General features: G+C 40.6%; 1 protein-coding gene and 1 pseudogene across 1 annotated transcript in view; one reads left to right on the top strand and one right to left on the bottom strand.

The window, feature by feature from the left end:
• Positions 1-4: 4 nt before the first annotated feature.
• On the bottom strand, positions 5-21297 carry LOC133775083 (uncharacterized; annotated as a pseudogene).
• The window catches only part of CNGA1 (cyclic nucleotide gated channel subunit alpha 1), a 51197-nt gene continuing 36175 nt past the window's right edge, over positions 7545-22566 (top strand). Inside the window, exon 1 of the mRNA XM_062213104.1 lies at positions 7545-7622. The gene's annotated coding sequence lies outside the window, so the exon portion shown is untranslated. The remainder of the gene's footprint in view (positions 7623-22566) is intronic.

Consider the following 22566-nt stretch of genomic DNA (forward strand, 5'->3'; position numbering starts at 1 on the left):
GAGCTTAGCAGCCTGGGACCTGCGAGCGCTGGCCCCGCCCCCGGGGCGACCTCAGCCAATGGGGAGAGCGGGGTGTGGCCTGCAGGCGAGCCGCGGCCCCGCACCCGGGGGATCGGGTGCGAGTTTTCCGTGCCTGCGGGCTTCGGCGGCTGCCCCTGGTCGCGTGGGAGGGCGATTGCCCTTCAGCACGTCTGCGAGAAGTCGCACGGTCGAGAGACACTGGGCACACGTCGCGGGGCTGCGGCGCCTCTCGGAGAGCCGGAGGCCGCCCTGGCAGCTCCGGGACGGAGTTGGGCAGAGGCTCCTCGCACGTGGGTCTCCCCTGCTGGACTCGGGCCCTGCAGGTTTCGGAAGCCGTTCGGAGTTAGCTGCATGGCGCGGAAGTTGCTGGTCCTTGGGGTTCTGCGCTGTTTATTCTGTTACTGGAACAGATGTGGCGCTTCTGTGCTGTTTTGTTTTCTCTGGCTGCCCCTCTGCTCCCCTGCCCCACCCCCCGACCCCAGACCCCTCCGCCCTTACTCTGAATTACACAGTCGATAGCAATCAGCCCCTATGCGAGAAGCAATGCCCAAACGGAACACCCTATTCCCACCAAGACAACCAGCTAGGGGTTATTTCATAGCTCCGCACCGTATCACACACCTGCAAGCCTTTTATAGGTATGCTGTAGTTAAATCTCACTGCATAGCGTATTGTCCTCCAGTGTATGGATGAGGGGTCGGAGGTAGAGGTGAAATAACCTAACCACACATGCTCATCTGACCCACGGTGGGCTGGGTTCTAGCGGGTCTTCAGGCACCATGAATTGGGCACACCGTGGGTGCCTTTGTTGCTTCACACTGAGGAAAATGCTCCTGTAGCTCTCATCTTGCTCTTGCTCTGGGTAGTGCGCTCTAATACTTGCAAGGCGTCAGTCTTGCTTGTCTTGTTCTTAGGCTGATGGGAGAAAAGTTAAACTCAAATGAGTCAACATAACAATCCGAGGCTCGTACTTGTACGTGTGCATGGCCCTGAAAAGGAGTAAGTGGAAGCTAAAAGGAGAGGATTTATGCCAATTTTGGACTTTTTCTTTTTTAAAAAAATTATTTTGTTTATTTGAAAAGGAGAGTTACAAAGAGAGAGGGAGAGAGATCTTCCATCCACTGGTTCATTCCCCAAATGGCCCCAAAGTTTAGGGTTGGGCCAGAAGCCAGGAGCCAGAAGCTTCCTCCAGGTCTCCCACGTGGGTACAAAGGCCCAAGCACTTGGACCATCCTCTGCTGTTCTTCCAGGTGCATTAGCAGGGAGTTGGATTGGAAGTGGAGCAGCCAGGACTCCAACCAGGATCCAGATGGGATTCGGGCATTGCATAACCCAGTACAGCACAATGCCGGCCCTAGGACAAGTCTTGAAACTTAGACTTCTATTTAAGTATTTTCTTTGGCCATCAGGTTTGAATTTTGCCTTTACCAAAAACTAATGAGTACAGTAAATGTAGCCTAAGGTATTTCTGACACTTATTTAGCAGACACGTGATGTTTACTATACGGCAAGCACCGTTAGTTGTAAGCACTTGGTAGTTATTTGCTTTGAGAATCCCACTGAGCGTCTTCAGGGTGGATGGTGGTGTTTTCCCTGCTGGGGAGAACTGGGATGAAGTGACTTGCCTGGGTCACAGATAGCAGGTGTTGAGGTGACATGCTGAGCAAGAGAAGCTGGCACCGAGTCTGTTCTCTTACCCAAAAGTGTACCTTTGAGATGGATTTTTTTTTTTAGAAAAATTAAATTCCAGTTTCACATTAAGGTCTGTTTGAGGTTGGAGGCACTTTGTTGTGATTCTTGTTTTTCAATTCTGAAAATAAACAGAGAAACACCTGCATAAGATTAGCCTTCCCAGTGTCAATGTTGCTTAGCAAAAATTCACGTGTATTTCTTCTCTGCCTATTCCAGATGACTTTGGATATTATAAAGTTAAAACAGCATAGAATGTTATGAGTGATTTACTGTTGGAGGTTTTTTTTAATTATTCCCAATAAAAAGCTTGTTGTTTTACCTAAAAGAAGAACATTTAAAAAAAAACTTCAAATAGCTCCTTGTATGATTCTTGGAAAATTCCTTTTCTAATTCAACACTCAGAGTGTGTTAATGAATGAAACCTTTTACAGTGTCAGCTCTGGTCTTGGGCTTTGTGCTAGGTTACCTAGACCAAGTGGTGATGAGCAAAATTATTAACTTTGAGCTTGGCCAGGTCTGAGTGAAGCCTCAGCCCCTCGGCTGGCTGCATGTGGCAGGGTCTGAGGTTCCTGGCAGGAGGAGTGGTAGTTGGGGAGGGACTATTTGCAGAAATGTTACAATCCTGCCCAGCATCATTCCTAGCCTACTGTTTGGTAATTTGTGCTTCCTTGTTTTTCAATCAGTCTAGTTATGGGGGTTATCAATTTTGTTAGTACTTTCAAGAACCAACTCTTACTTTCATTGATTTTAAACATTTTATTGATTTCTGCTCTTATATTTATTTCTTCCTTCTACTTTGCATTTTTAAAAATTTTATTTATTTGAAAGACAGAGTTTCAAAGAGGGTAGAGACAGAGAGACAGAGGTCTTCTGGTGATTCACTACGCAAATGGCCCCAATGGCCAGAGCTGGGCTGATCCAAAACCAGGAGCCAGGAGCTTCTTCCAGGTCTTCTATGTGGGTACAAGGGTCTAAGGACCTGGGCCATCTTCTACTGCTTTCCCAGGCACGTTAGCAGGGAGCTGGATTGGAAGTCAAGCAGCCAGGACTCTTACCAGCGTTGCAGGCCAGGGCTTTAATCCACTGTGCCACAGTGCCAACCCCTCTGTTTTGTTTGTTTGTTTGTTTAAGATGTATTTATTTAATTTGAAAATCAGGATTACACAGAGAGAAATGGAGAGGCAGAGAGAGAGAGAGAGAGAGAGAGAGAGAGAGAGATCCTCCATCTGCTGGTTCACTCCCCAATTGCCTAAAACAGCCATTGCTGAGCTGATCCAAAGCCAGGAGCCAGGAGCTTCCTCTGGGTCTCCCATGCAGGTGCATGCAGGTGCCATCTTCTGTTTTCCCAGGCCATAGCAGAGAGCTGGATTGGAAATGGAGCAGCCAGGACCCAAATTGGCTATGCCACAGTGCTGGCCTCATGGCCCCTCTGCTTTGCATTTAGTTTGCTATTCTTTTACTGGTTTCCACTATGAAAACTTAGATGATTGATTTTAAACCTTTGTTCTCTTACAATATATGCATTTAAAGCTAACATTTACCTCCAAAGACTGCTTTAGTACTCTGAACTTTGATATGTTGTGTTTTCACTCAGATTTAGTTCAAATGTTTTAAAATTTTTCCTTGTGAGTTCTTTAGGCCATGAGTTATTTAGGAGTGCATTGCTTGATTTCAAGTATTTGGGAATTTCCTGGATAGCTTTCTGATTAATTTGTTTTGGATGCAGAAATGGCAGTCCTAGGAAATTTATTGAGGTTTTTTTTGTGGCCCAGCATTTTACCCACATTATTCCCAATATTCTAGGGCCAGAGCTATGGGATAGCAGGGTTGAGCCAGCACCTGCAATGCTGGCATCCCATTTGGACTCTGGTTCATGTTCTGGCTGCACTTCCAATCTAGCTCATTGCTAATGGCCTGGGAAAGCAGCAAAAGATGGCCCAAGTGCTTGGGCCCCTGCACCCTCATGAGAGACCTGGATGAAGTTCCTGACTCCTGGCTCCTGGCTTTGGCCTGGCCCAGCCCTAGCCATTGCAACCATTTGGGGAGTGAACCAATGGATGGAAGCTCTCTCACTCTTTCTATCTCTTCCTCTCTCTGTAACTTTGCCTTTCAAATAAATACATACTTCTAAAAATTTCATTATTCTAAGAAATTATCTAAACCAAGTAATCAAGTCATACTTGACTTTGCTTTTTCATTCATACCTCAATCAGTCAATCAGCAAATCTTATTGCCTCTGTTTTAAAAATGTATCCAGAATCTTCTCTCCACTTCCACTTCTACCATCCTGGTGTGAATCACTGTCACCTCTTTCTGAATTAATAGAATTGCCTTTTAACTGTTCCCTACATGATCTGTCTTGTAAGACCTTACCTCCCTAATTCTTCCTTGCTCTAACTTTGGCACACTGGTCTCCCTGCTTTTCTTTGAACACTCAAGCACAGTCCTGTCTTTACACATGTTTTCTTGCTCGGCAGGTACTTCCCATGGGCAGGATGAGCTTTGTCACTGTATTCAAGTCTCTGCTAAATGAGACCTTCCCTGAAGATCCAGCCAAGGCAACCTGTTCCACCCTGTATCATATTCTACCCCTTTACCTTGATGTTCTCCTTTGTCGTATCACTGATCACCACCTGATTTCTTATGTATTTGCTATTTTGTTTATTGTCTTTCCCACCCCCTTAAGAAGCATGTTCCACAGGATGGAACTCTGGTTTTGTTAACTGTTGAATCCCTAGTTCTTAGAAGAAAGCCTTGTATTTAGTAAATATTTGTTGAATGAATAACTATGCATGACATCAAGTCATATACTAGAGATGCAATGGACAGCATAGACACTGTCCTTGACTGCATGACATTTATAGTGCTTTTAAAGATTTATTTATTTGAAAGAGTGACAAAGAAAGAGGGAAAGACAGTGAGAGAGAGAGAGAGATCTTCCATCTGCTTGTTCACTCCCCAGGTGGCCACAATGGCCAGTGTTGAGCCAGGGTGCTGGATTGGAAGTGCAGCAGACAGACACCAACCAGTGCCTAAATGGGATGCTGGTATCTCAGGTGGTGACTTAACCTGCTACTCCACAATGCTGGCCCCACATTTACAATTCTTACAGGGAGAAAGGCATTTCATAATTAATTATATAATATTTAATTATTATGATTATAAACACCACAGTTACATCATTGACAGTTCCAACTAAAGTTCTTGATGTTTGGAAGACAGACTATCAAATATTTAATAATTTAGGGCCAAGAGCCAGAATCCCACAAATTGTATAATTTTTGAAACAGAAATATAAGGAATCAATGTCATGCAAATGAGCATCTATACTTAGAGGTAGTTTAAATAAGATTATAAAGATTTAGAGGCAGCTGACAAAGCAAGACAGAGAACCAGATTAAAAGCAGCCTACTAAACAGCTAATCCAATGTGGCTTAGTTCTTTCTTTCAGTCAAGGTTACTGCAGGTCCCAGGAAAAGAAACCCAGTGGCAGATAGACTTGGTCAAGCTAACCACACTTTGGGGAGGAAAACAAAGCATAGCATTCTTATACTTTTAAGTTGGAAAAACATTTTGGTTGTATGTTTTATGTATGCAGACAAAATTCTTATTGCCTTCAGTTTCAACAGAGGAATACCGACTCTCCCACCCCTCTACCCAAGCCTTCCAATCCAATCTTTTTCTTCCCCACATTGCAGGCTCCTGTGAATGCTCCCTCAGCTGTCTGTTACACTGAACTTCGATCATCTTGCTCCTGCCTGCCTCCCTCCTCTGCCTGGTTCCTGAGGAAAACACTTGTGTGTGCTCATAGATCTTAGAGCAGTGCCCAGCAGGTTGTTGGTGCTCAGGAATTATGTATTGAACTAATGAATAAACACTTGCATGAATTTCATGGCTTTTTAAGAATTATTTTGCATTGTTAAACATGCTAAACACATACAAGTAGAATACAGATTTTCACTTAAAACACAAGAGATGAATTATTTTCTTTGGTCACATCTTGCTGGAATTATTTGACAAGGTATTTAGAAGCAGTGTATAAACAATGACTTGGCATCTTTACATAAGCTAATTGCTTAATAGCCACAAGCCTTTGGCTATCAGTAGTCCCATTGCAACATATTGGATATTGGGATCCTAAGCAGTGTGTTGCAAAACTGCAGTTTAGGTGCTATCCACCAGCTTAGAGGAAAGGGAGAGGAAGAGAACACATTTATTGAGTACTCTCTTGTAACCCCCCCCCCCCAGTGTACAGTATGCTGTAATCTTGTTCCATTTATACTCACAAAAGCCTGATGAGTTAGGTATGATATTTCTATTTCATGAATAAAGAAATTAAAGTTCAGAAAGGTTAAGTAATTTCACACTTTTTTTTTTTTTGGACAGGCAGAGTGGACAGTGAGAGAGAGAGACAGAGAGAAAGGTCTTCCTTTTTTCCGTTGGTTCACCCTTCTAATACCCACTTTCTCAAGAATCAGAAATACTAAGTTCATCATCGATTATAGTTTTGGAAGGGGAAAGTTGCTTGAAGGAAATGTGAAAGCTAGTAAAGAAAGGAACCTTTGAGATGAAACAAATGAGTCATTGCAAATATGTAATGTATTTTTGTGCACGTGTGTGTGATTCATTGGGGAAGAGCTATTTTATGATGGCCACTAGCATGAAGTTTTATGATGTCAACTGGGAATTAAGTAGGCAGAAGGAGATTTACTAGACTTATTACTCTAACCATTTTACTTAACTCATTAAAATTAGTTTTAAAAGTTTTCAAATTACAAGAAAATCATGAGAAAGTGAGCATTCCATGGCTATATATGGGAGCACATTGCCGATCAGTATTTTGTTCAGTTTTTAGGTATATTTACTTCTGTTGCATTATTCTAGCTAACTCCAATACTTTTAAAAGAAACTAGGCAAATTTGTGGCAGTGCAATTAATTATTGTGAAAGGAATCTTTACTTTGATATTTGTCTTTTTGAAATTATAGTAGCAGTGAGCATTTGACCTAGTGGTTAAGGCATATAATAAGATGCTTGTTTCCAGTTCACAGTGCATGGATTTCAGCTCACCTCCAGTTCCCAACTCCAGACTCCTGACAGCACAGACCCTGGGAGGCAGCAGGTGGTGGCTCAGTAGTAGTTGGGTCCTTGCCTCCTATGTGGGAGACATGCATCTAGTTCGCAGCTCCTGGCTTTGGCCTGGCCAGTCCAGGTCACTGTGGGCAGTTGGGGAATGAACCAGCAGATGGGAGCTGTCTTTTTGTTTCTTTACTTAAAAAAAAAATTATAACAGTCCCTTATGCTTTAGGAATGATAGCACATTCTTCACATTACTGAAATCAATCCTATATCATATAGCAAACCTATATGATATGACCACACCTATACCATGAAAACTGAAACTCATCGTTCATTGTTGTGCTCCAAATCCCAGAAGTAATGAGCAGTAGGGTGAGATTCCAACTGAGTCCTGTGCCTCTAAAAGCTGTGTATTGAAGCCCGGCATAGCCTCATAGGAAGCTCCCCGAAAGTGGGTGGCAGTCCTTGGCATAGGCTGAGACAAAGTGCAATTGGATTTAAAAACAAGAAGGTCTTCCACTTGTGACAACAGATAGTCATTTTCTGAAAATGCAAAGTCTTCAAGAAAGAGTATCAAACTGAAAATATTAAGGAGGTCCACAGATGGTCTGAGTACTTTCAAGAATAAAAAGATTCAAGTCAGGTAATTAAGAGATATTAAAAATATTTCAAGGAGAAAATTTTTTAGATGTGAAGCACGTAATGAAATTATGAAAAATAATAATGCAACTTTTTTTTTGCATTTATGCACAGGTGCTATGTGAGATTACAAGTATATCCAACTTACAGATGAGGAAGCAATTACAGCAGTGAAAAACAACATTTCCTCACGTACGTACAGTATTTTTGGTGTCACGACTAGAGGTCTGTTGCTGAGATAGGTGACTTGAATTCATCTTTCTTGTTTTTACTGTCCATCTGGTAAAGGCGGTACTCTAGAGGTAGAGAAGCCTGGGGATAGCGAGTGAGATGAAACACAGAACACCAACTTAACCTTGAATTCCATGTGCTATTTGACACCTACTTTCCATGTGTTACATCTGACAACCCTGTCTGGGTGTGAACTCCAGCTAACTTGGACACAATACCATTGTAACCCTGGGCTGATCACTTCTGCTTGTAGCTTCTCTTCCTCCATAAAAATGAAGAACCTACAGTCTGCCTCGCACGATTGTTGAGGGTTTGGGACACTGCCTTTCTGTCTTGGGGCTTTCTCTCAGTGTGTCTATTCATTACTTATTTTTACCTTAATACCGGAACATGTATTCTCATTTCATGCCTTTTGAAATGCATACAATTACCTTTATGCAGGCAGGTTTGAGATACTACCGTGTCATTCAAGGCCAGGAGCTTATTTTCCAAAGTAGATTATGTAGCTTTTCTTAGAGAAGACATAATAAAAGGGACTGACACAGTAACAGTTTAGCATACACATGTGGCTACATTGCTAGTTTTTTGGGGGAAGTTTATCAGAGAGATGGATTTGTCAAAAACACTTGTATTAGCTGCTTAAAGGGTGTGTTTAAATACAAATGACATAACATGTTTTAAAAAATGATATATTTGGTAGAATATTGATTGATCAGCATGCTGAAAAAAGGCAATAAAATAAAAGTCAGAGGTAAGCACACATTTTCTCGAGCTATATTGGCAGTATGAATTTAGGGTCACGGCAATGTTAATGCATTCTAACAACCTAGTTTCTAAGAAAACACTAAATAATCAGAGATGAATATATTGACTTAAGAAAATGAAAATTAATTTTGAAATTGTTCAGAGAAAAAATCTAATAGGAAAAACAATCAACAAGTTATAGAATAATAGACTATGATAAATATGCAATATTTAAATGATTGCTTTAAATAGAAAGTAATGTGAAAATTATCATAATATGTGAAGTATGAAGCAGAATGATTTTATTTAAAGAGATACAATGGTAGGTATCAAAGGTATCAATTTTAGTTACCCCAAAATGGTAAAACTATGTTTTAGTTTTATTTTTTCATTTCTATGATATCAAAATTTTATGGTGCCTGGTTTATTTTGTAATTAAAATAAGAAAATTATTTTTAAAATTCTGGAACCCAGAAACCACATTTCTTAAGTTACTCAGTACTGCTCTATTTTCTTTTGGGTATTTTCTCTTTTTTGAGAGCCTCCATTTAACTGAGGTAATAATTGTAACCTGGGTTTTCAAGGGTTAATCAGGAGGCAAATACTGCAAGTACTGGAGAAAGAATGACCCATTTTTGCATCGGATAGATTTAAAGAAAGGCAGTTTTAATTAAAAGAGACAGTATTTATTTCATGTGTGTATTTAGGCTGTCAACTGTCCTATAAAAAAATTCTTAGGGAAATTAACTTTTAGGTCATACAGTAACATTTCGACATTAACTGTCATATCGTAATGGTTTCTGCACATCTGAAGAATGAATTATTCTTAAAAGAGGCTCAGCTTCATCCTATTTTATTTATTGATCAAATATGTTTAAAATTTGTCATTTTCCATAAAATATACAATTAAAAAATCAGTAATGAAGTATGCCCTATCTATATGTTACCAGTTTTTGAAAAATTAGTTAATCTTTGTAAAAACCTAGACAGTATTTTCAAGATTGAAGCCATGGATAAAACTGGCAGTATAGTTTTCTTATAGCTTACCAACAAATATGACCTATAGTTTATTTTCAAATTTGTTAAAAGGCGTAGCTTTGAGAAACCCCTTTTATTTCTAACTCTCATACATATTAATAAGCTCAGGTTCAAGTACAGGATAATGATGATTTGGTTGCTGTTATTTTCATCCTTGTATAAATCCGTAAATCCAATACTGAGTCATGAAAATCCTCCTTTGTCAATGCCACGAATTGTTTCCCTGGGAATGACTAGGAAAACCAGTCATTTGTGCCCATGTAAGGAAAGCAAAAAAATCAACGTATTTATGATCTAAATAATTAGAATCTGGATTTCAACAATGTCAAGATTTACAGTATATACCTGTTTGTTTTGGATATACCACTGACATCTGCTCCTAAAAGACACAGGTTATCATTTTAACAACCAAAGGTAAGAACCCAGGTTAATTGCAGTTATATTTTGACATATGCTTATACCTCTGTTTGATTGATTATTCAGTTTTGCTTTGTTTTCCATGTTATGTGTTTTCTAGATGCAGTTGATGGTCTTTATTGACTTTTCTGCATTTTTGGCAGATAAGTGAATATTCTACTAAAATGTAATTTTAGTTAAAAATAACAATAAATAAATACCTGGCATTATGATTCTGCTTATCTGGGTATTGTAATAAATGTTGCTTGCTTTCTGAATTTTTAAAAAATATTTTTGCTTATTTATTTATTTATTTGAGAGGCAGAGTTACAGACAGAGAGAGGGAGAGACAGAGAAAGGTCCTCCATCTGCTTGTTTACTCCCCAAATGGCTGCAATGGTCGGAGCTGGGCTGATCCAAAGCCAGGAGCTTGGAGATTCCTCCTGGTCTCCCACACTAGTGCAAGAGCCCAAGTACTTGGGCCATCTTCCATGACTTTCCTAGGCCATAAGCAGAGAGCTGGATCAGAAGAAGAGCAGCAAGGACATGAACAGGTGCCCAAAAGGGGGGCTGGTTCCACAGGCAGAGGCCTGGCCTTCTATACCACTGTGCCAGCCTCTCTGAAAATTTTAGTTCCATTTTTAGATGTCAAAAGCAATGACTTTAGCAGATGTGTCTTTCACCAGAAGAAGCATTGTATGCAAGGACATTTCAGAAAGTTCATGGAATTACAAGATGAATTTGCCTTGGTGTAAACATTTTTTTTGAATCCCTGCATAGTTTTTTCATCATGTTCACTTCCATGAACTTTTTATAGACACATTACATGCATGGCTATCCAACTTTTTGGCACTAAAATAAGCTTATCTTTCAATTCTGTTTTTTATTAACTTTTTGAAATACACTTGTACTGAACTTTCTTTCTCCTTAAATTATTTGAAGATAGAACACATTCATATAGATTGTAATAAAATTAATTAACTCCTGAAAATATGAGCTCTAGCTCACTGGGGACTTCTTAGTGGTAAGGTAAGCATTTTTATAGCAACCTGCATCCCTCTTTTCAAAGATGGATAGGCAGTCTGAAGAGATGAAGTGGCTCACCCAAGGCTGTGTATGTTACTGCTCTGTGATGGAGCCAGATTGTAAAACACCATGTCTTTGAATTCTCTGTGAAAGGCACGTGTATTTTAATTAGAAACTATTATCAATTAGCGTCATATTTTATATTTATAAATTTAAAAACTACTATGGGTTGGCATTTGGCGTAGTGGTTAAGAAGCCAGTCTGGGACACGTGCGTGCCATGTTAGAGTACCTGCGTTTGAATCTTGGCTCTGTTCCTGATTCCAGCTTCCTAGTAATGCACTCTCTAGGACGTGGTAGGTTATGGCTCAAGTGATCGAGTTCTTGCTACCCACACGGGAGACCTGGATTGAGTTCCCAATCCCTCCCTTCAGCCTGGCCCCGCCTCTGGCTGTTGTGGGCATTTGGGAATGAATCAGTGAATGGGATCTCTCTCTCTGCCTTTCAAATAAGTAAAATTGTTAAATAGAAATTTTTAAAAATTAAAAAAATGTTTGTTACTGTTCATAATTTTAATGTTACAATTACATTTTCTAAATATTAGTGATTTCATCCTATATTGGAAGAGGGACATATTTAAATAAAGCTTTAAAAAATGTTCCCCTTGTTAAAGATTGGTTTTACATTAGCTTTTTACATTTGACCTTTTTATTTATATATCTCTTAATCAATTTGTTTCATTACATTTCTTCTTTCACTCATCCAACATTGTTTACCTATGCCATTGTTACATCAAGCTGGCAAAAAAAAGAGGGTGGGGACTGTAGCATCAGGGTGTACATACAATTAAAAGACCTAATAGTTATCTTTTGTACCTTCTAGAGAATATACTTTCTTTCCTCCTTTCTGGGAACATTTATAAATAAAGTAATTCAGTAGAGCAAAAAGGATATAGGCTGCATTATAAGACTACAGTCAAATAAAGTTAGAAATTAACAAGAAAAGTATAAATTAAAGATTGACCCCTTAGAAGTAAATTTTTTTTAAAAGGAATGGAAAAGAAACCTCAAGGAGGGTTGTTGGTTTTGTTTTTATTTGGAGAAACAAAGAGATGGAAAGAGGCAGACAGAGAGTACCTGTCTATTGGTTTACTCCACAAATTCCCAGAACAGCAGGGCCTGGGCCAAGAACTCACTCCAGATCTCCCATGTGGGTGGCAAGAACCCAGTCATGTAAGATGGAGTCCATGCTATCAAACCCAGATACTCCCAGAGGGGAATAGGCAGTCTTAACTGGTGTCTCACTCACTAGGCTAAATACCCACCTCTCAAATAGATTTTTAGTTGAAGAAAACAACAAAACAGTTATTTCAGATAGTTCTCTTTCTCATGGAGGTACTTTTTTAAGTTGTAAAGTAAATGTGTGCTAAAAACTAAAAAGTCTGGGTGAGACAGCTCATTTTCTAAAATGATAGATGTCTGAACTTAGGTAAAAATTAAGTTGACTAAAAATTACAGACAAAATAGAATCAAGTGTCCAGGAACAACCTGCGAAAAAGTCCCTGCACTGTAAATATTTCCTACTTAGTAATTAATCTAACAAATACATTTTTAGTGCCTAAATATTTCCTACTTAGTAATTAATCTAACAAATACATTTTTAGTGCCTACTATAATGCCAGACAGCGTCCTAGGCCTTTTTTCCCTGTTACTACCCACTAACACATAAAAGGAGTAAGCGCACACGGTGCTGCTGCCCTTTACTTCGGGTGATATGTGTAAGGAGTGGGCTTCCATGTTCAGCTTTTGGCTATGACTCTAACCAGACTTTCTGCAGCTCGTCCTTAAAGGGGAAGTGTAATGTGCCATTCCAGCTGCAGACAACCAGGATTTTGAACTATGATAATGCAGGTACTCTATAGATTGGGACAGGTGCATAAAATTGCATCTTAGAGTTTGCAGATGTCACCATTCCAAAGTACAGATCAATCTGAGCTTTAATGCTTCATTAACTTTAATTGATGAAAAGACAATTGTTAAAATTTATCATGTTTTCTTGATAAAATAGTGAATTAGTAATAAAAGAAAGCTGTCTTAGCACAATGGTTTTTATCTGGCCCAGAGCTGGCCATTGTGGCCATCTGGGGAGTGAACCAGCAGAGGGAAGATCTCTCTCTGTGTCTACCTTTCTCTCTCTCTGGAACTCTGCCTTTCAAATAAATAAAAATAAATCTTTAAAAAGATGTAGAAGTATCCTTTGTCATGTGATAAAAACTTAATATGTTAACATTGTTGATTCTTCCAAATTCATAAATTTAATAAAATTTCTTTTTACAGTAGATTATGAATTTTCTTAGGAATTTGATAAGATTATTCTAAAAGGAAACCACATTCATAAATGTATATATTGTCCTGTCATAGAAATAAGTCATTCTTAAATAAGAATAAATGGTCACTTAAATGCAGTCATAAAAGTGCTAAGTGTAGATGTATGTATTTTGATGAAATACACATATAGTAGTAGTGCAATAAAATACATAACCAAAGTAAAAGAAAATATTTTAGTTGAATGGTATGAGCCAGGCACTGGGAAATGTACAATTTAAAGCTCCTTGGTAGTTACTTTCAAGTCTGGTGGGAGGGACACTGACATGAGTGGATCATAGTCACATAATGGGTTGGTGCATGGGTGATGAGTTTGCTACCTTCTGTGGATGTTGACGAGGAGTCACAAGCATGTGGCCATCCTAGTTCCAGCTGTCTTAGTCTGCCAGGGCTGCCATAACAGCCTGTCTCAGACTGAGCAGCTTAAACAAGAGACCATTATTTCCCATGGTTTTAGAAGCTGCAAGTTGCAGGTAGAGGTGCCAGCAGGTTGGGTTTCTTCTGAGACCTCTGTCTTGGCTTACTTTTGGCCATAGCTTTGCCCTCTCCTTGTACGATCTTTCCTGTGTGCACATACATCCCTTAGGGGTCTGTGTGTGTGCTGAAATGACATTAGGTGTTTTGGAAAGGCTAGCTTAAGAGTCCACTAGTTGCATTAGGGTGGACCTCATCCAGTCACTTGCCAGGTTAGACTAGGCCCACCCCAATGGCCTCACTTTGACTTTGTCACCTGTTTAAAAGTCCTACTTCCAAATATGGTCATATACTGATATACTAAGGGTTAGGGCCTTAAAAAATGAATTTGGAGGGGATATGAGTCAGCCCCTAACACCAGCCATAGGAAATACCTGCCCTTCTTCTGCTTCTTTCTCTTCCTCCTCCTCCTCCTTTCCTCCTCCTCTCCTTCTTCTCTTATTTCCTTTATTGTCTGGCAAACTCCTACTCACCCTTCAAAATCCAATTACATAACCCCTGCTTTGGAATCTTTCCATGACTGTCCCAGCACTAACAGGGTTGGCCTATGCACACATGGTATTATCATGCTGGATTTTTATTACTTTCGGGTTTCTCTTATTAACTCCAGGACTGGAAGCCTGTCTTGAGCAACGTCTCCCCTCTTTGCTTTCTCCACGTCACTCCTCAGCAAACTACAGAGCATTGCTTTTATGGTAGTGAATGCTTTACAATAGTGAATTTATAATACAAATATTGAGAAGTAAAAATATCAACTAAGTACAATTGATTTATGTCACCTGAAAGTTGTTTGAAAGTAAAGCTACCAACAGTTTAAATGTACTCCTTTTGGAGTAAGTAAGTAAGTAAGAGAAGCAGGAAAAAAGTTACTTTGATGGTTGAGTACTCACTGTGATTACCAGAATCTCTGTGGAGTTAGTGTCCAGCAGTCTTTGTGTGCTGGGTTCTGAGTATTTGCTCTGTAACCAGGGATGTAGAGAAAAACAAAATAAGTTCCCTGCCCTCAAGAAGCTTACAGAACATTAGGAAAATGGGGCATTCACCTGTAAATATAGATGTTTGTGCAAGGAACTAATTGCCTGGGTCCTGCTGCTATATCAAGATTCTACAGCCTGGCGCTGGCATCACAACGTGGAGGGAGGGCAAGTAAGCATGTGTGAGATGGTGGTGGGCAACTGGAGCCAGACTTTATCCTTTTTATCAGGAATCCACTCTCTCAGTAACTAAGCCACTCTTGGCATCATGACATTATTCTTGTGAGTAGAGCCCTGGTGACCTAATGACCCTTTAATGAACTCCTTAATATCATTTCAGTGGCAATTAAATTGCAATATGAGTTTTATAGGTGACTTTCAAACCATACCAGTGCCAAAGGAGGGAATTAAAATACAGGCAAAATAGAAAATAGTGAAATCACAATAGATTTGATAGCAGATGGAATCTTGAGCTTGACTTGCCAAAACACCTGTTATCAGCATGAATTTCTGTTCCATAATTTCATTATGGAGCAGATATGGGAGTGAAGCACCCTAACATAGAAGCCAGGAAAAACTTTACATTATCAGAATTTGTTAATTTCTGTTATCAAATACTCAGAATTCTGAATATTTTCTCATCCATTGAAGATGTGGGAATGATAACACATTAAGTTCTCCAGCTATTGTGTGATCTTTGTTCTTACTCTTGCTTAGTACAACATTGATTTTAAAGAAAATGTTCCTTGTTGATGAAGGATCTTGTGATGGTCCAAGGTCATAATTAACAGGTATTATTTTGTTGTTGTAATCAACTCCTTATATTTATTTAACAAACATTTATTAACAAATAGTCCCAGTTCTAGAGACCAGGACTATGGTAGTAAACAAAACAGAATTCCTGTTCTTATGATGCTTATGTTTTCAGGACCTTAAAACACTGTCATATTTTGTGATCTTGTAAAATGTTTTAGTTTAAAAAAGGAGTACTGGAAAAATATTTACTTATTTAAAGGTTTTTAGTAATTGGCTTTTGATTAAGTGAGATTTCTGTTTCATGATATATACTTTATGTTTTCTGTAGATTGTAAAGATGATAATGGCTATGATACTAATTACCTCTTTGGCAAACTTGTTCATTGCTGAGAAAGTATTGGATTTTTTTCATACGTTGATAGCAGTTGATTTAAGCTTGACAAGTACTTGGGCTTGTCGTGGGCATATACAGCAGTGGTGTTGTGTGCTCTGGGGAGTTTGTGGGAATTGTAGTTGGCTTATGATCCCATAAGGATAATTCTCATTTTCTTTGATAATTGCTTTGACAATTTTGACTTCTCAACGTGATAGTTTGGAGGGAGGAGATAACAGAAAGAAGATTGTTTTAATCGTTTTAGCTTTCTTTGTCTGTGTTCTAAGAAAGCTGATGGTTGCTTCTTCCTGAACTCTGAGATTATATAATGATTGTATCAAGTTGCATGGTGTAACTGCTCACAGCCTGTGTGGTTTTCATCAGCTCCCCACTGAGACTCATTACACCAGGCAGGACAGGTGCTTCCACCTCCACTTGACTGAAGAGGAGTGAGATGCGGAAAGATCCCTGTCGGGGTTTCTCAGCATCTTGCTGAAGAGCTGGGCTGGACAGAGTCCTTGCTGAGCCGTGATCGCCGGTCTCAGGCCACGGCTGCCTCTGCTGTAGAGCAGGCCGAGCCCGTTCTAGGTGCTTGCACAATCCTGAGCATTGTTAAACATTAAGAAACAGACTTAGCAATTAAACACTGAGATTGGGCAAGAAGTGGAAAACACGGCTTATTGATTTATTTTCACCCTTTTATGCAGTAGAGCTCCAAAAGATACTCCTTCTATCCAGCTGAAACTTTGTAGCCTTTGACCCAGGTGTCCCCTTTCCAATAATGGTTAGCATAGTCTAAAAGCAAAGATGCTCGGGGCCAGCGTGGCTCACTTGGTTAATCCTCTGACTGCGGCACCAGCATCCCACATGGGCACTGGGTTCTAGTCCCGGTTGCTCCTCTTCTAATCCAGCTCTCTGCTGTGGCCCAGGAAGGCAGTGGAGGATGGCCCAAGCACTTGGGCCCTGCACCCGCATGGGAGACCAGGAAGAGTCACCTGGCTCCTGGCTTCAGATTGGCGCAGCACCAGCCATAGCGGCCATTTGTGGGGTGAACCAACGGAAGGAAGACCTTTCTTTCTGTCTGTCTCTTTCTCACTGTCCACTCTGCCTGTCAAATAAATTAAAAAAATAAAAATTAAAAAAATTAAAAGCAAAGATGCTGAATGGATGATTTTCACTATTAAATAGAATCCCATTAAAAAAAACCCTTTTATTTTCTTATTAAAAAATACACTATGGGGCAGATGTTGTGGTTTAGCTGCTAAGCTGCTGCTTGGATGTCAGATGCCCTGAGTTAGAGTCCCAGCTGTTTTCCAATCCAGCTTCCTGCTGATGCACACCCTGGGAGGCAGTAGGTGATGGCTTAAGTACTTGGGCCCCAGCCACCTCTGTGGGAGACCCCGATGGAGTTCCTGACTTCTGACTCAGCCTGGCCCACCCTTGTCTATTGTAGGCATTTGGGAAGTGAACCAGCAGATGGAAGATTCACATTTTCTCTCTCCCTCTTTCTCTCTCTCTCTCCCTCTCTGTTCTTTCCTCCCTCCCTGCCCCTCTACCTGTGTCTCTCTGTTGATCAGCTTCCAAATAAATACAGTAGTAACTAAACATTTAAAAAATATATGGAGAAAATACAGATTAATATAAAGAAGAAAGCAAAAATACTGATAATCCACTACCAAAGAACATATTTAACATTAAAGTGCTTAACCTTTCTGTGCACATATGTATAGTTTTTAAGAAAGTGATGTGAAGCTGGTGCCATGGCTCACTAGGCTCATCTTCCATCTGCGGCGCCAGTACCCCGGGTTCTAGTCCCGGTTGGAGCGCCGGATTCTGTCCCAGTTGCTCCTCTTCCAGTCCAGCTCTCTGCTGTGGCCCGGGAAGGCAGTGGAGGATGGCCCAAGCGCTTGGGCCCTGCACCCGCATGGGAGACCAGAAGGAAGCACCTGGCTCCTGGCTTTGGATTGGTGCAGTGCACCAGCCGCAGCACGCTGGCCATAGCAGCCATTTGGGGGGTGAACCAACAGAAGAAAGACCTTTCTCTCTGTCTCTCTCTCTCTCACTGTCTAATTCTGCCTGTCAAAAAAAAAAAAAAAAGTGATGTGATACTACAAATATTGTTTAGCATCGTGCTTTTTACTGCTTAATGAGATCGACATTTTTTATATAATGTTCTGAGAAAAAATATTGAAATGTATCCTTTTATTATAAAATTAGTACATATTCATTGTATAAAATTCAAATCATACAGAGGTGTGTAACTGTGCTCTCGGTAGAGCTGACTGTTGTTTATAGTTTAGTACATATTATTCTGCACTTTGTGTGAAGCCTGAGTTTTACCCCTTGCTTTGGGGCATTAGAGGACCTTTCTTTAGAAAATGTTAGAACTACTGGAGCAGAGAGTATCATTTATTTTGAAAGAACAATGAATACACAACAAATGTTTCATTTGGAATGGTCTGTAGGAGCACCCACATAGAATGCTACACAAGAAACCAACACATATAAGAAACCTTATGGATGCTGATCATCTTTGGTCACCTTCAAGTAATCCTTAAGTAGCATGGTGTTCTGAGTTACCAAGTACATTACTGTCCTTGTTTAAAGGTGATGTTTTGAGGTCTGCGTTTGCTGCCAGCCTTACAGTCTGGCTTCCTTAGTTCAGTTCTCAGTTTCTAGAAGTAATTCCTTGCTTGGGTGGCAACACAAACATTTACATATAAACATTTAACTTTTGGAGTTATATTCATAAATCCGAATCACAACATATTGTGATGACAATGAATGAGATTATGTGAGTTAGAATGTTATGTAAGTCATAAAGTGGTAGGCAAATATTTAGTGCTGTACGATCTACCGGGTTGATGGGTTAGCAAAGTACACATGTGATAATAGCAGAATTTTGTACTTCAGAAAGGTAGAATTAAAATGAACTTAATAATCAGAGGGTCAGTGGTGCATGGTTACTTGTGGGATAATAATACCTGACACCTGGCAGGTGTTTATTAAGTGTATCTAAATGTTGTATAGATGAAAGAATACAACTGAAAAAAATGGATCAAGAATATAAACATGTAATTCACAGTGGAAGACATCCAAATGACTAACGCACATGAGAGTTTGTCCTTCACCAGTGAATGCAAATTGAAGGCTAGAGTGTGAGCAGTTTCTCACTCCTTGGGTGGAGGAAAACTTTAAAAATTGTCAATATAAAATGTTGGTGAGGATGTGGGGAAAATGATATGCTTACTTGTGTAGGTCCAACAGCCCAATCAATTATTCATGAATAGAAAGGAGATACAAATAGAAAAGGAGGGACCGGTGCTGTGGTGTAGCGGGTAAAGCTGCCACCTGCAGTACCGACATCCCTTACGGGCAATGGTTCAAGTTCTGGCTGCTCCACTTCTGATCCGGCTCTCTGCTATGGCCTGGAAAAGCAGTAGAAAATGGCTCAAGTCCTTGGGCCCCTGCACCTGCATGGGAGACTTGGAAGAAGCTCCTGGCTCCTAGCTTCAGATCGACAAGCTCTGGCCATTGCGGCCATCTGGGGAGTGAATCAGCAGATGGAGGCTTGCTCGCTTGCGCGCTCTCTCTCTCTCTCTCTCTCTCTCTCTCTGTCTCTCTGAAACTCTGCTTTGCAAATAAATAAAAAGAAAAGAAAAGGAAGAGAAGATGGTGTATAGGAAATAATATTAACAAACCATATTATAAAATGAAATAGCTTGCTGGCGCCGCAGCTCACTAGGTTAATCCTCCACCTGCGGCGCCAGCACCCCAGGTTCTAGTCCCGGTTGGGGCGCCGGATTCTGTCCCGGTTGCTCCTCTTCCAGTCCAGCTCTCTGCTGTGGCCCGGGAGTACAGTGGAGGATGGCCCAAGTCCTTGGGCCCTGCACCTGCGTGGGAGACCAGGAGAGACACCTGGCTCTTGGCTTCGGATCAGCGTGGTGTGCCGGCCGCAGCAGCCATTGAGGGGTGAACCAATGGAAAAGGAAGACCTTTCTCTCTGTCTCTCTCTCTCACTGTCCACTCTGCCTGTCCAAAAAAAAGTAATAGCTCTATTAGTGCAGATAATTTTCAAAACAATTTTGAATGAAATAAAGTAAGTTGTAGAATATTTCCATAATAATAATAATAACATCTCTATATAGGAAGATACTGCTTCATAAACCTAAAATACGTGTTAAAGCTATCCTTTGGTTATGGATGCTTACATAGGTATGAAAAGGATGGGGAATGACTTGGAAAGATACACAGCAAACTTACAGAGGTGGCTGCTTCTAAGGAGGTGAGGTAGGTGGCTGTTTGTTAAAAAGCTTTAACTTTAGGTGTAAAGATTTTTTTTAACATTAGAAAAGGACTGGGAGCTAATATGACTAAAGTCAAAGTTAACCGTGGTGGTAGAAATACAGATGATATAAGTTTATACTATTTTGCCATATAAAAATATTCATTTTTTAGTGGGCAATCTTTCCATGGTATAATGTATTAACTTTTTTTTAAAAAAAAATCCTTTTTATATAGTTGAATGTCAAAGCATAGCGAATAATTTTATGACTTCTTTAAAATATATGTGAGGAAAAACACAGACATTTGCCATACCAACAGTAGGCATTAATTTAAAAAGATAGTCCCAATAATTTAATAAAACTCTCAGAAATAATCATTTCTGAAATGTAGGCGATTTAAAACATAAATATAAAAGGCTAAGAGGCAAAGGCAAAAGGATTCACTCTGCCTTTTCTTTTTAAATAAATATCCAAATAATTTGTGATATGCAGAAAGTTCAAGTGATGGCAGTTGTGGCCTCCATCACCCTCAGAAGCACTGTCCCTGCTCCTGGGGACAGACACCACACTGAGGACAGCAACACGTCTTTGATTGGCTTCGTGGGATTCTCCTGCAGGTCCATCTTGATTGCCAGTTTCCACTCCAACTTATCTGAGTCAAGTTCATGCCACCCAACACTAGGGGACCAATAAGCTGAGCCTTGATCTCACCTTCAAGGTAAATGAATACTGTGGGCAGATTCCTATCAGGATAATTGGGTTTGCATTGTGCTGAGATGGTTTTGATAAACTTCACATCAGGAAACTTCCTGGCAAGTCCACCAGAGTGTTGATTTATCAGGGCACAGGGGGAATCCTTTGTTGGTAGAGGTGCAAGATTACCCAGAAGCCCTCACCAGCTTTGGTAACTTCTCAGATGTAATCTTTTCCAAATTTATTCTTCTCTTGAGTTGCTCTCCACTAGCCAGTCTTTGCTGCCTGTACGTTTCAATAGCACGTTCTTCCGCTTCATTAAGTTCATCTTCATTGTCTTCCAGTTCTTCCAGTGTCGTATCTTCATATGTTTTGACCACTGACTGCTGGAGCACTTGTTCCTCCTCCTCCTCCGCCTCCTTTCCCAACTCTTTCAGACTCCCCTTTGAGGGCAGGATGCCCTCCATTCAGTATCTGCACTGGGGTCCTGCATGTTGTCCCACAGTGCTCAAGCCCCAAAATGTTCATTTTTTCCCCCACAAACATGATTGGGTACCTGCTAGATGCTAAGCACAGTGCCAAATGCTTAGGAGAGAGGAGTGAAACACAAAACAAAACAAAAACCACTTATTTTCTTAAAGGGCTCAGTCTAGTGAACTTATAAAAATTCTGTTGTGTTTTTCCTAAGGAATGTAGTGGATTCAGAATCTCTGCATAGTATGGAGTTAGGAGCCAGTTAGTTAGAAGTGAGTGTTAGGAATGTATCTTTTTTTTTTTTTTTTTTGACAGGCAGAGTTAGACAGTGAGAGAGAGAGACACAGAGAAAGGTCTTCTTTCTGTTGGTTCACCCCCCAAATGGCAGCTACGGCTGGCGCGCTGCGCCGATCTGAAGCCAGGAGCCAGGTGCTTCCTCCCGGTCTCCCATGTGGATGCAGGGCCCAAGAACCTGGGCCATCCTCCACTGTCTTCCCGGGCCACAGCAGAGAGCTGGACTGGAAGAGGAGCAACTGGGACAGAATCCGGCACCCCAACCGGGACTAGAACCCAGAGTGCTGGCGCTGCAGGCAGAGGATTAGCCTAGTGAGCTGCGATGTCGGCTGGAATGTATCTTAAAGCTGCAGTTATTTACCAAATCTGCTGTATTCTTTTTTCTTGTAAAGATTTATTTTATTTATTTGAAAGAGAGAGGTAGAGACAGAGAGAGAGGTCTTCCATCTGCCGTTCACTCCCCAATTGGCTGCAATGGCTGGAGCTGCGCCGGTCCAAAGCCCGGAGCTTCTTCTGGGCCTCCTATGTGGGTGTAGGGGCCCAAGGACTTGGGCCATCTTCTACTGCTATCCCAGGCCATAGCAGAGAGCTGGGTCGGAAGAGGAGCAGCCGAGACTAGAACCAGCACCCATGTGGGATGCTGGCGCTTCAGGCCAGGGTGTTAACCTGCTGTGCCAGAGTGCTGTTTTCTAAAAGTATATTTATTTGGGGGTTGCTTGGATATTCTTAAGTATATAATTAGCATGTAAAACCCCCAAGGCCACCTCTTTGCTTGATCCTTGTTGTAAGAGGTGCATTTTGAATGGTTGTTCCTGCATTGTAAAGAGTTGCTTGAGTTCAAAAGAGTTGGTGCAGTCCCAGCTTTGGTGGAAAAGACCACACTGATAGGAATGAAGCAAAGATAAACATGGTCACTTGGGTAATGGGTAACTGAGTTCATACCATGCCTTTTCTGATAGCATGGAAAGGACCTGGGCTTGGAAGAGCTTGTTTT

Source organism: Lepus europaeus, chromosome 16, assembly GCF_033115175.1.
Source record: "Lepus europaeus isolate LE1 chromosome 16, mLepTim1.pri, whole genome shotgun sequence".
Classification (NCBI taxonomy): domain Eukaryota; kingdom Metazoa; phylum Chordata; class Mammalia; order Lagomorpha; family Leporidae; genus Lepus; species Lepus europaeus.